Source organism: Phalangium opilio, unplaced genomic scaffold, assembly GCF_054372755.1.
Source record: "Phalangium opilio isolate 3A_F unplaced genomic scaffold, DU_Popi_V2 ptg000024l_1, whole genome shotgun sequence".
In the NCBI taxonomy this organism is placed as follows: Eukaryota; Metazoa; Arthropoda; class Arachnida; order Opiliones; family Phalangiidae; genus Phalangium; species Phalangium opilio.
Window position 1 is genome coordinate 11921129 of NW_028324155.1, and position 14528 is coordinate 11935656.

Below are 14528 nucleotides of genomic sequence, written 5' to 3' on the forward strand. Positions count from 1 at the left end.
GAGGTACATTTTTATTTATTGATCAATCGATATGAAATCACTTTTAATGAGTATTATATAGGTAAATAAGCTGAATTCGGTCAAAAATTTGTACAGAAAAAAATGCATTAAAAAGTGTACCGAAAAAACAGCATGTTTTTTTCTTCAAGATTCAAAATCCGTGACAACGATTTCTCATTGAAAATTGAATTTGAACAGTTTTTTGAATGAATGTCGTTACATTTGCTTGATTTAAAGCAAAAAGTACAAAAATAGTGGTTTCAGTGGTTATATTTGAAAATAGTGAAAAAATTCTCAAATTGTGCTTCTCTGGCCGAGAAACGTCGATTTTGCAAATGTTATTAAAAATCGAGGTACATTTTTATTTATTGATCAATCGATATGAAATCACTTTTAATGAGTATTATATAGGTAAATAAGCTGAATTCGGTCAAAAATTTGTACAGAAAAAAATGCATTAAAAAGTGTACCGAAAAAACAGCATGTTTTTTTCTTCAAGATTCAAAATCCGTGACAACGATTTCTCATTGAAAATTGAATTTGAACAGTTTTTTGAATGAATGTCGTTACATTTGCTTGATTTAAAGCAAAAAGTACAAAAATAGTGTCTTCAGTGGTTATATTTGAAAATAGTGAAAAAATTCTCAAAATGTGCTTCTCTGGCCGAGAAACGTCGATTTTGAAAATGTTATTAAAAATCGAGGTTCATTTTTATTTATTGATCAATCGATATGAAATCACTTTTAATGAGTATTTTATAGGTAAATAAGCTGAATTCGGTCAAAAATTTGTCCAGAAAAAAATGCATTAAATAGTGAACCGAAAATATCGCATGTTTTTTTCTTCAAGATACAAAATCCGTCACAACGTTTTCTTATTGAAAATTGAATTTTAACAGATTTTGAATGAATATCGTTATATTTGCTTGAATTAGAGCAAAAAGTACAAAAATAGTGGTTTCAGTGGTTATATTTGAAAATAGTGAAAAAATTCTCAAATTGTGCTTCTCTGGCCGAGAAACGTCGATTTTGCAAATGTTATTAAAAATCGAGGTACATTTTTATTTATTGATCAATCGATATGAAATCACTTTTAATGAGTATTATATAGGTAAATAAGCTGAATTCGGTCAAAAATTTGTCCAGAAAAAATGCATTAAAAAGTGTACCGAAAAAATTCATGTTTTTTCTTCAAGATACAAAATCCGTGACAACGATTTCTTATTGAAAATTGAATTTTAAGTTTTTTGAATGAATATCGTTTCATTTGCTTGAATTAAAGCAAAAAGTAGAAAAATAGTGGTTTCAGTAGTTATATTTGAAAATAGTGAAAAAATTCTCAAAATGTGGTTCTCTTTGCCGAGAAACGTCGATTTTGCAAATGTTATCAAAAATCGAGGTTCATTTTTATTTATTGATCAATCGATATGAAATAACTTTTAATGAGTATTTTATAGGTAAATAAGCTGAATTCGGTCAAAAATTTGTCCAGAAAAAAATTCATTAAAAAGTGTACCGAAAAAATCGCATGTTTTTTCTCTTCAAGATACAAAATCCGTGACAACGATTTCTTATTGGAAATTGAATTTTTACAGTTTTTTGGATGAATATCGTTATATTTGCTTGAATTAAAGTAAAAAGTACAAAAATAATGGTTTCAGTGGTTATATTTTAAAATAGTGAAAAAATTCTCAAAATGTGCTTCTCTGGCCGAGAAACGTCGATTTTGAAAATGTTATTAAAACTCGTGGTACATTTTTATTTATTGATCAATCGATATGAAAACACTTAAAATGAGTATTTTATAGGTAAATAAACTGAATTCGGTCAAAAATTTGTCCAGTAAAAAATTCATTAATAAGTGTACCGAAAAAATCGCATGTTTTTTTCTTCAAGATTCAAAATCCGTGACAACGATTTCTTATTGCAAATTGAATTTTAACAGTTTTTTGGATGAATATCGTTATATTTGCTTGAATTAATGCAAAAAGTACAAAAATAATGGTTTCAGTGGTTATATTTTAAAATAGAGAAAAAATTCTCAAAATGTGCTTCTCTGGCCGAGAAACGTCGATTTTGAAAATGTTATTAAAAATAAAGGTACATTTTTATTTATTGATCAATCGAGATGAAATCACTTTTAATGAGTATTTTATAGGTAAATAAGCTGAATTCGGTCAAAAATTTGTCCAGAAAAAAATTCATTAAAAAGTGTACCGAAAAAATCGCATGTTTTTTTTCTTCAAGATACAAAATCCGTGACAACGATTTCTTATTGGAAATTAAATTTTAACAGTTTTTTGGATGAATATCGTTATATTTGCTTGAATTAATGCAAAAAGTACAAAAATAATGGTTTCAGTGGTTATATTTTAAAATAGTGAAAAAATTCTCAAAATGTGCTTCTCTGGCCGAGAAACGTCGATTTTAAAATGTTATTAAAAATAAAGGTACATTTTTATTTATTGATCAATCGAGATGAAATCACTTTAATGAGTATTTTATAGGTAAATAAGCTGAATTCGGTCAATAATTTGTCCAGAAAAAAATTCATTAAAAAGTGAACCGAAAAAATCGCATGTTTTTTTTTCTTCAAGATACAAAATCCGTGACAACGATTTCTTATTGGAAATTGAAATTTTACAGTTTTTTGGATGAATATCGTTATATTTGCTTGAATTAAAGCAAAAAGTACAAAAATAATGGTTTCAGTGGTTATATTTTAAAATAGTGAAAAAATTCTCAAAATGTGCTTCTCTGGCCGAGAAACGTCGATTTTGAAAATGTTATTAAAAATAAAGGTACGTTTTTATTTATTGATCAATCGAGATGAAATCACTTTTAATGAGTATTTTATAGGTAAATAAGCTGAATTCGGTCAAAAATTTGTCCAGTAAAAAATTCATTAAAAAGTGTACCGAAAAAATCGCATGTTTTTTTTCTTCAAGATACAAAATCCGTGACAACGATTTCTTATTGGAAATTGAATTTTAACAGTTTTTTGGATGAATATCGTTATATTTGCTTGAATTAAAGCAAAAAGTACAAAAATAATGGTTTCAGTGGTTATATTTTAAAATAGTGAAAAAATTCTCAAAATGTGCTTCTCTGGCCGAGAAACGTCGATTTTGAAAATGTTATTAAAAATAAAGGTACATTTTTATTTATTGATCAATCGAGATGAAATCACTTTTAATGAGTATTTTATAGGTAAATAAGCTGAATTCGGTCAAAAATTTGTCCAGAAAAAAATTCATTAAAAAGTGTACCGAAAAAATCGCATGTTTTTTCTCTTCAAGATACAAAATCCGTGACAACCATTTCTTATTGGAAATTGAATTTTTACAGTTTTTTGGATGAATATCGTTATATTTGCTTGAATTAATGCAAAAAGTACAAAAATAATGGTTTCAGTGGTTATATTTTAAAATAGTGAAAAAATTCTCAAAATGTGCTTCTCTGGCCGAGAAACGTCGATTTTGAAAATGTTATTAAAAATAAAGGTACATTTTTATTTATTGATCAATCGAGATGAAATCACTTTTAATGAGTATTTTATAGGTAAATAAGCTGAATTCGGTCAAAAATTTGTCCAGAAAAAAATTCATTAAAAAGTGTACCGAAAAAATCGCATGTTTTTTCTCTTCAAGATACAAAATCCGTGACAACCATTTCTTATTGGAAATTGAATTTTTACAGTTTTTTGGATGAATATCGTTATATTTGCTTGAATTAAAGCAAAAAGTACAAAAATAATGGTTTCAGTGGTTATATTTTAAAATAGTGAAAAAATTCTCAAAATGTGCTTCTCTGGCCGAGAAACGTCGATTTTGAAAATGTTATTAAAACTCGTGGTACATTTTTATTTATTGATCAATCGATATGAAATCACTTTTAATGAGTATTTTATAGGTAAATAAGCTGAATTCGGTCTTAAATTTGTCCAGAAAAAAATGCATTAAAAATTGTACCGAAAAAATCGCATGTTTTCTTTTCGTCAAGATACAAAATCCGTGACAACGATTACTTATTGAAAATTGAATTTCAACAGTTTTTTGAATGAATATCGTTACATTCGCTTGAATTAAAGCAAAAAGTACAAAAATAGTGGTTTCAGTGGTTATATTTGAAAATTGTGAAAAAATTCTCAAAATGTGTTTCTCTGGCCGAGAAACGTCGATTTTGCAAATGTTATTAAAAATCGAGGTACATTTTTATTTATTGATCAATCGATATGAAATCACTTTTAATGAGTATTTTATAGGTAAATAAGCTGAATTCGATCAAAAATTTGTCCATAAAAAATGCATTAAAAAGTGAACCGAAAAAATCGCATGTTTTTTTCTCTTAAAGATACAAAATCCGTGACAACGATTTCTTATTGAAAATTGAATTTTAACAGTTTTTTGGATGAATATCGTTAGGGTGGTAGCTTGTAATTCCGAACACTTTTTTAAAATCGATTGAAACATGACACACGTATAATGTTATGAGAAATATTTGATATTGTACCAAATAGCTTGAACATTTGCGCTACTTTTGAGCCTATTTTGAGCCAAAATTACCGGTAACTTGTGGAGAAATATCTATTTCCCCATTTCTAGTAGTGGCGTCCAATTCCGAACTGATGTCTTGTAATTCCGACGTAGGGGGTTTCAATTCCGACCCCCCGCTTCCAATTTCTGACCCCCCGCTTCTAATTGCCGACCCCCCGCTTCTAATTTCCGAACCCCCGCTTCTAATTTCCGACCCCCCGCTTCTAATTTCCGAACCCCCGCTTCTAATTACCGAACCTGCTTACAGGGTTGGCAAAAATCCGGATAATTTGAATAAAATCCAGACCAGTGGTTTTTATTGGATTAAACCGGATTTTTTAAAAACACGAGTTATTTTAGGGTTTTTTGAAGGCAAAGTACTTCTGTGTAGCTCTTATTTTAGTTTTGGGGCACTTCCCGACCCCTAGCCCCGATTCCAATGTAAAATAGTCTGCTAGTTTAACTGATAAAATGTTTCATGAAATCAATTTATTTCCTGAGTGCACGAACCTAACACTAGCGCGGCTCCAGTGGATCCCTTACAAGGGGACTTTCCTTCTAAACTCCGGGTTTGGCTTGGCAAAGGCTAGTGGGCGGGATTTATACATGCACGTACAAATTCCGCCCACAAATGCCTCTAGCTTTCCCAAGCCAAAACTGGAGTTCGTAAGGAAAGTCAAGTTGTCCACTGGAACCAACGCTATGCTTTAAGTTCGAGTAATACTGGAAAAATATTGTAAGCTGTAACTGGACAGTAACCGGTAACATAACTATTAGTTTTATCATTTATAATAAATAATCTTTAGTTGTCGCGTCATATATTTTTCCCTTGTTTCTGGTTGTATTTTAATTATTTTTATGGCACAAAATAGATTTTTCCCCATTCATAATTAAGCCGGATATTTTACGTGGTTTTTTAACACCACCACCTGTAATGTGGTATAACTATGGTGAAATAAACTTCAGCGCCTATCTCATTTGTATGCTAAATTGGGATTATCTAAAACTGAAATATTTTTTTCATTAGGTGAATCGGGATAAAATTCCCTAACCAAGGCTTAAGTTTTGGGACGTTAATTCTATAATAAATTTCGCTTTCAAGTTTTAAATCTCTCGTAGGTTAATAGGATAAAAAAGATTATTAATAAATGCAACAGCGATTTACATTACCTTGATCGTCATATTCCATATTCAAGTAGGTATAAACCTTTAGCGACCCGTTTATGCAAAAGTTTGAAACGCGCGAACGCAAATTTTCAAACTTGGCGCGAGATTGAACCGTTATTTTTTTTTATCGCGGAATAGTGTACGAGTACGAGTGACGGCGCCGCGGCGGGGAGGGAAGGAAACAGGGACTTTACGCTAGCCGGGTTAAACTAAAGTTGTCTGCTTGAAAAGCCCGGGAAAACGTATCGCCGTATTATCGAGGATAACTAATCTGTTAAACCATGTCGTTTAATAGCGTTAAATTTAATTTTACTGTCGATAATTTATGATTAATGGAGTGTTGTTTCGAGTGGTCGGAATTAGCTGCTCGCAAAGGTTTTTATAAATATTCTTTTATTAATTTAATTTTGAGCCAAAATTTCGTTACGAATGCTTATTTTGTGGGGGAAAACTTGACGTTTTGGCTGAAATTGAGTTTATTTGCCTCTGATTTATCTGAAGAAAATGAAACCTTATTTTCGGAGGCATCAGGGTCGGCATTCCCTTTAATTGACATTAAATTAAATTCGCAAATTAGGTACATTTTTATTTCGTGTCACATCGTTCCCTGACTTTTAGATATGGATTTGAAATGATGTTTTTCGGATAGACAATGAATCAAGGCATAATTTAAGCCTATTTTTCACGGTCTAAAGCCTCGCAAGTAAAAGAAAAATCAATTTAAAAAAACTGTTCGGAATTAGAAGCGTTCGGAATTACAAGCCACCACCCTATATTTGCTTGAATTAAAGCAAAAAGTACAAAAATAATGGTTTCAGTGGTTATATTTTAAAATAGTGAAAAAATTCTCAAAATTTGCTTCTTTGGCCGAGAAACGTCGATTTTGAAAATGTTATTAAAACTCGTGGTACATTTTTATTTATTGATCAATCGATATGAAATCACTTTTAATGAGTATTTTATAGGTAAAAAAGCTGAATTCGGTCAAAAATTTGTCCAGTAAAAAATTCATTAAAAAGTGTACCGAAAAAATCGCATGTTTTTTTTCTTCAAGATACAAAATCCGTGACAACGATTTCTTATTGGAAATTGAATTTTAACAGTTTTTTGGATGAATATCGTTATATTTGCTTGAATTAAAGCAAAAAGTACAAAAATAATGGTTTCAGTGGTTATATTTTAAAATAGTGAAAAAATTCTCAAAATGTGCTTCTCTGGCCGAGAAACGTCGATTTTGAAAATGTTATTAAAAATAAAGGTACATTTTTATTTATTGATCAATCGAGATGAAATCACTTTTAATGAGTATTTTATAGGTAAATAAGCTGAATTCGGTCAAAAATTTGTCCAGAAAAAAATTCATTAAAAAGTGTACCGAAAAAATCGCATGTTTTTTCTCTTCAAGATACAAAATCCGTGACAACGATTTCTTATTGGAAATTGAATTTTTACAGTTTTTTGGATGAATATCGTTATATTTGCTTGAATTAAAGTAAAAAGTACAAAAATAATGGTTTCAGTGGTTATATTTTAAAATAGTGAAACAATTCTCAAAATGTGCTTCTCTGGCCGAGAAACGTCGATTTTGAAAATGTTATTAAAACTCGTGGTACATTTTTATTTATTGATCAATCGATATGAAAACACTTAAAATGAGTATTTTATAGGTAAATAAACTGAATTCGGTCAAAAATTTGTCCAGTAAAAAATTCATTAATAAGTGTACCGAAAAAATCGCATGTTTTTTTCTTCAAGATTCAAAATCCGTGACAACGATTTCTTATTGCAAATTGAATTTTAACAGTTTTTTGGATGAATATCGTTATATTTGCTTGAATTAATGCAAAAAGTACAAAAATAATGGTTTCAGTGGTTATATTTTAAAATAGAGAAAAAATTCTCAAAATGTGCTTCTCTGGCCGAGAAACGTCGATTTTGAAAATGTTATTAAAAATAAAGGTACATTTTTATTTATTGATCAATCGAGATGAAATCACTTTTAATGAGTATTTTATAGGTAAATAAGCTGAATTCGGTCAAAAATTTGTCCAGAAAAAAATTCATTAAAAAGTGTACCGAAAAAATCGCATGTTTTTTTTCTTCAAGATACAAAATCCGTGACAACGATTTCTTATTGGAAATTGAATTTTAACAGTTTTTTGGATGAATATCGTTATATTTGCTTGAATTAATGCAAAAAGTACAAAAATAATGGTTTCAGTGGTTATATTTTAAAATAGTGAAAAAAATTCTCAAAATGTGCTTCTCTGGCCGAGAAACGTCGATTTTAAAATGTTATTAAAAATAAAGGTACATTTTTATTTATTGATCAATCGAGATGAAATCACTTTAATGAGTATTTTATAGGTAAATAAGCTGAATTCGGTCAATAATTTGTCCAGAAAAAAATTCATTAAAAAGTGAACCGAAAAAATCGCATGTTTTTTTTTCTTCAAGATACAAAATCCGTGACAACGATTTCTTATTGGAAATTGAAATTTTACAGTTTTTTGGATGAATATCGTTATATTTGCTTGAATTAAAGTAAAAAGTACAAAAATAATGGTTTCAGTGGTTATATTTTAAAATAGTGAAACAATTCTCAAAATGTGCTTCTCTGGCCGAGAAACGTCGATTTTGAAAATGTTATTAAAACTCGTGGTACATTTTTATTTATTGATCAATCGATATGAAAACACTTAAAATGAGTATTTTATAGGTAAATAAACTGAATTCGGTCAAAAATTTGTCCAGTAAAAAATTCATTAATAAGTGTACCGAAAAAATCGCATGTTTTTTTCTTCAAGATTCAAAATCCGTGACAACGATTTCTTATTGCAAATTGAATTTTAACAGTTTTTTGGATGAATATCGTTATATTTGCTTGAATTAATGCAAAAAGTACAAAAATAATGGTTTCAGTGGTTATATTTTAAAATAGAGAAAAAATTCTCAAAATGTGCTTCTCTGGCCGAGAAACGTCGATTTTGAAAATGTTATTAAAAATAAAGGTACATTTTTATTTATTGATCAATCGAGATGAAATCACTTTTAATGAGTATTTTATAGGTAAATAAGCTGAATTCGGTCAAAAATTTGTCCAGAAAAAAATTCATTAAAAAGTGTACCGAAAAAATCGCATGTTTTTTTTCTTCAAGATACAAAATCCGTGACAACGATTTCTTATTGGAAATTGAATTTTAACAGTTTTTTGGATGAATATCGTTATATTTGCTTGAATTAATGCAAAAAGTACAAAAATAATGGTTTCAGTGGTTATATTTTAAAATAGTGAAAAAAATTCTCAAAATGTGCTTCTCTGGCCGAGAAACGTCGATTTTAAAATGTTATTAAAAATAAAGGTACATTTTTATTTATTGATCAATCGAGATGAAATCACTTTAATGAGTATTTTATAGGTAAATAAGCTGAATTCGGTCAATAATTTGTCCAGAAAAAAATTCATTAAAAAGTGAACCGAAAAAATCGCATGTTTTTTTTTCTTCAAGATACAAAATCCGTGACAACGATTTCTTATTGGAAATTGAAATTTTACAGTTTTTTGGATGAATATCGTTATATTTGCTTGAATTAAAGCAAAAAGTACAAAAATAATGGTTTCCGTGGTTATATTTTAAAATAGTGAAAAAATTCTCAAAATGTGCTTCTCTGGCCGAGAAACGTCGATTTTGAAAATGTTATTAAAAATAAAGGTACGTTTTTATTTATTGATCAATCGAGATGAAATCACTTTTAATGAGTATTTTATAGGTAAATAAGCTGAATTCGGTCAAAAATTTGTCCAGTAAAAAATTCATTAAAAAGTGTACCGAAAAAATCGCATGTTTTTTTTTCTTCAAGATACAAAATCCGTGACAACGATTTCTTATTGGAAATTGAATTTTAACAGTTTTTTGGATGAATATCGTTATATTTGCTTGAATTAAAGCAAAAAGTACAAAAATAATGGTTTCAGTGGTTATATTTTAAAATAGTGAAAAAATTCTCAAAATGTGCTTCTCTGGCCGAGAAACGTCGATTTTGAAAATGTTATTAAAAATAAAGGTACATTTTTATTTATTGATCAATCGAGATGAAATCACTTTTAATGAGTATTTTATAGGTAAATAAGCTGAATTCGGTCAAAAATTTGTCCAGAAAAAAATTCATTAAAAAGTGTACCGAAAAAATCGCATGTTTTTTCTCTTCAAGATACAAAATCCGTGACAACCATTTCTTATTGGAAATTGAATTTTTACAGTTTTTTGGATGAATATCGTTATATTTGCTTGAATTAATGCAAAAAGTACAAAAATAATGGTTTCAGTGGTTATATTTTAAAATAGTGAAAAAATTCTCAAAATGTGCTTCTCTGGCCGAGAAACGTCGATTTTGAAAATGTTATTAAAAATAAAGGTACATTTTTATTTATTGATCAATCGAGATGAAATCACTTTTAATGAGTATTTTATAGGTAAATAAGCTGAATTCGGTCAAAAATTTGTCCAGAAAAAAATTCATTAAAAAGTGTACCGAAAAAATCGCATGTTTTTTCTCTTCAAGATACAAAATCCGTGACAACCATTTCTTATTGGAAATTGAATTTTTACAGTTTTTTGGATGAATATCGTTATATTTGCTTGAATTAAAGCAAAAAGTACAAAAATAATGGTTTCAGTGGTTATATTTTAAAATAGTGAAAAAATTCTCAAAATGTGCTTCTCTGGCCGAGAAACGTCGATTTTGAAAATGTTATTAAAAATAAAGGTACATTTTTATTTATTGATCAATCGAGATGAAATCACTTTTAATGAGTATTTTATAGGTAAATAAGCTGAATTCGGTCAAAAATTTGTCCAGAAAAAATTCATTAAAAAGTGTACCGAAAAAATCGCATATTTTTTTCTCTTAAAGATACAAAATCCGTGACAACGATTTCTTATTGAAAATTGAATTTTAACAGTTTTTTGGATGAATATCGTTATATTTGCTTGAATTAAAGCAAAAAGTACAAAAATAATGGTTTCAGTGGTTATATTTTAAAATAGTGAAAAAATTCTCAAAATGTGCTTCTCTGGCCGAGAAACGTCGATTTTGAAAATGTTATTAAAAATAAAGGTACGTTTTTATTTATTGATCAATCGAGATGAAATCACTTTTAATGAGTATTTTATAGGTAAATAAGCTGAATTCGGTCAAAAATTTGTCCAGTAAAAAATTCATTAAAAAGTGTACCGAAAAAATCGCATGTTTTTTTTCTTCAAGATACAAAATCCGTGACAACGATTTCTTATTGGAAATTGAATTTTAACAGTTTTTTGGATGAATATCGTTATATTTGCTTGAATTAAAGCAAAAAGTACAAAAATAATGGTTTCAGTGGTTATATTTTAAAATAGTGAAAAAATTCTCAAAATGTGCTTCTCTGGCCGAGAAACGTCGATTTTGAAAATGTTATTAAAAATAAAGGTACATTTTTATTTATTGATCAATCGAGATGAAATCACTTTTAATGAGTATTTTATAGGTAAATAAGCTGAATTCGGTCAAAAATTTGTCCAGAAAAAAATTCATTAAAAAGTGTACCGAAAAAATCGCATGTTTTTTCTCTTCAAGATACAAAATCCGTGACAACCATTTCTTATTGGAAATTGAATTTTTACAGTTTTTTGGATGAATATCGTTATATTTGCTTGAATTAAAGCAAAAAGTACAAAAATAATGGTTTCAGTGGTTATATTTTAAAATAGTGAAAAAATTCTCAAAATGTGCTTCTCTGGCCGAGAAACGTCGATTTTGAAAATGTTATTAAAAATAAAGGTACATTTTTATTTATTGATCAATCGAGATGAAATCACTTTTAATGAGTATTTTATAGGTAAATAAGCTGAATTCGGTCAAAAATTTATCCAGAAAAAAATTCATTAAAAAGTGTACCGAAAAAATCGCATGTTTTTTCTCTTCAAGATACAAAATCCGTGACAACCATTTCTTATTGGAAATTGAATTTTTACAGTTTTTTGGATGAATATCGTTATATTTGCTTGAATTAAAGCAAAAAGTACAAAAATAATGGTTTCAGTGGTTATATTTTAAAATAGTGAAAAAATTCTCAAAATGTGCTTCTCTGGCCGAGAAACGTCGATTTTGAAAATGTTATTAAAAATAAAGGTACATTTTTATTTATTGATCAATCGAGATGAAATCACTTTTAATGAGTATTTTATAGGTAAATAAGCTGAATTCGGTCAAAAATTTGTCCAGAAAAAATTCATTAAAAAGTGTACCGAAAAAATCGCATGTTTTTTTCTCTTAAAGATACAAAATCCGTGACAACGATTTCTTATTGAAAATTGAATTTTAACAGTTTTTTGGATGAATATCGTTATATTTGCTTGAATTAAAGCAAAAAGTACAAAAATAATGGTTTCAGTGGTTATATTTTAAAATAGTGAAAAAATTCTCAAAATGTGCTTCTCTGGCCGAGAAACGTCGATTTTGAAAATGTTATTAAAAATAAAGGTACGTTTTTATTTATTGATCAATCGAGATGAAATCACTTTTAATGAGTATTTTATAGGTAAATAAGCTGAATTCGGTCAAAAATTTGTCCAGTAAAAAATTCATTAAAAAGTGTACCGAAAAAATCGCATGTTTTTTTTCTTCAAGATACAAAATCCGTGACAACGATTTCTTATTGGAAATTGAATTTTAACAGTTTTTTGGATGAATATCGTTATATTTGCTTGAATTAAAGCAAAAAGTACAAAAATAATGGTTTCAGTGGTTATATTTTAAAATAGTGAAAAAATTCTCAAAATGTGCTTCTCTGGCCGAGAAACGTCGATTTTGAAAATGTTATTAAAAATAAAGGTACATTTTTATTTATTGATCAATCGAGATGAAATCACTTTTAATGAGTATTTTATAGGTAAATAAGCTGAATTCGGTCAAAAATTTGTCCAGAAAAAAATTCATTAAAAAGTGTACCGAAAAAATCGCATGTTTTTTCTCTTCAAGATACAAAATCCGTGACAACCATTTCTTATTGGAAATTGAATTTTTACAGTTTTTTGGATGAATATCGTTATATTTGCTTGAATTAAAGCAAAAAGTACAAAAATAATGGTTTCAGTGGTTATATTTTAAAATAGTGAAAAAATTCTCAAAATGTGCTTCTCTGGCCGAGAAACGTCGATTTTGAAAATGTTATTAAAAATAAAGGTACATTTTTATTTATTGATCAATCGAGATGAAATCACTTTTAATGAGTATTTTATAGGTAAATAAGCTGAATTCGGTCAAAAATTTGTCCAGAAAAAAATTCATTAAAAAGTGTACCGAAAAAATCGCATGTTTTTTCTCTTCAAGATACAAAATCCGTGACAACCATTTCTTATTGGAAATTGAATTTTTACAGTTTTTTGGATGAATATCGTTATATTTGCTTGAATTAAAGCAAAAAGTACAAAAATAATGGTTTCAGTGGTTATATTTTAAAATAGTGAAAAAATTCTCAAAATGTGCTTCTCTGGCCGAGAAACGTCGATTTTGAAAATGTTATTAAAAATAAAGGTACATTTTTATTTATTGATCAATCGAGATGAAATCACTTTTAATGAGTATTTTATAGGTAAATAAGCTGAATTCGGTCAAAAATTTGTCCAGAAAAAATTCATTAAAAAGTGTACCGAAAAAATCGCATGTTTTTTTCTCTTAAAGATACAAAATCCGTGACAACGATTTCTTATTGAAAATTGAATTTTAACAGTTTTTTGGATGAATATCGTTATATTTGCTTGAATTAAAGCAAAAAGTACAAAAATAATGGTTTCAGTGGTTATATTTTAAAATAGTGAAAAAATTCTCAAAATGTGCTTCTCTGGCCGAGAAACGTCGATTTTGAAAATGTTATTAAAAATAAAGGTACGTTTTTATTTATTGATCAATCGAGATGAAATCACTTTTAATGAGTATTTTATAGGTAAATAAGCTGAATTCGGTCAAAAATTTGTCCAGTAAAAAATTCATTAAAAAGTGTACCGAAAAAATCGCATGTTTTTTTTCTTCAAGATACAAAATCCGTGACAACGATTTCTTATTGGAAATTGAATTTTAACAGTTTTTTGGATGAATATCGTTATATTTGCTTGAATTAAAGCAAAAAGTACAAAAATAATGGTTTCAGTGGTTATATTTTAAAATAGTGAAAAAATTCTCAAAATGTGCTTCTCTGGCCGAGAAACGTCGATTTTGAAAATGTTATTAAAAATAAAGGTACATTTTTATTTATTGATCAATCGAGATGAAATCACTTTTAATGAGTATTTTATAGGTAAATAAGCTGAATTCGGTCAAAAATTTGTCCAGAAAAAAATTCATTAAAAAGTGTACCGAAAAAATCGCATGTTTTTTCTCTTCAAGATACAAAATCCGTGACAACCATTTCTTATTGGAAATTGAATTTTTACAGTTTTTTGGATGAATATCGTTATATTTGCTTGAATTAAAGCAAAAAGTACAAAAATAATGGTTTCAGTGGTTATATTTTAAAATAGCGAAAAAATTCTCAAAATGTGCTTCTCTGGCCGAGAAACGTCGATTTTGAAAATGTTATTAAAAATAAAGGTACATTTTTATTTATTGATCAATCGAGATGAAATCACTTTTATTGAGTATTTTATAGGTAAATAAGCTGAATTCGGTCAAAAATTTGTCCAGAAAAAATTCATTAAAAAGTGTACCGAAAAAATCGCATGTTTTTTTCTCTTAAAGATACAAAATCCGTGACAACGATTTCTTATTGAAAATTGAATTTTAACAGTTT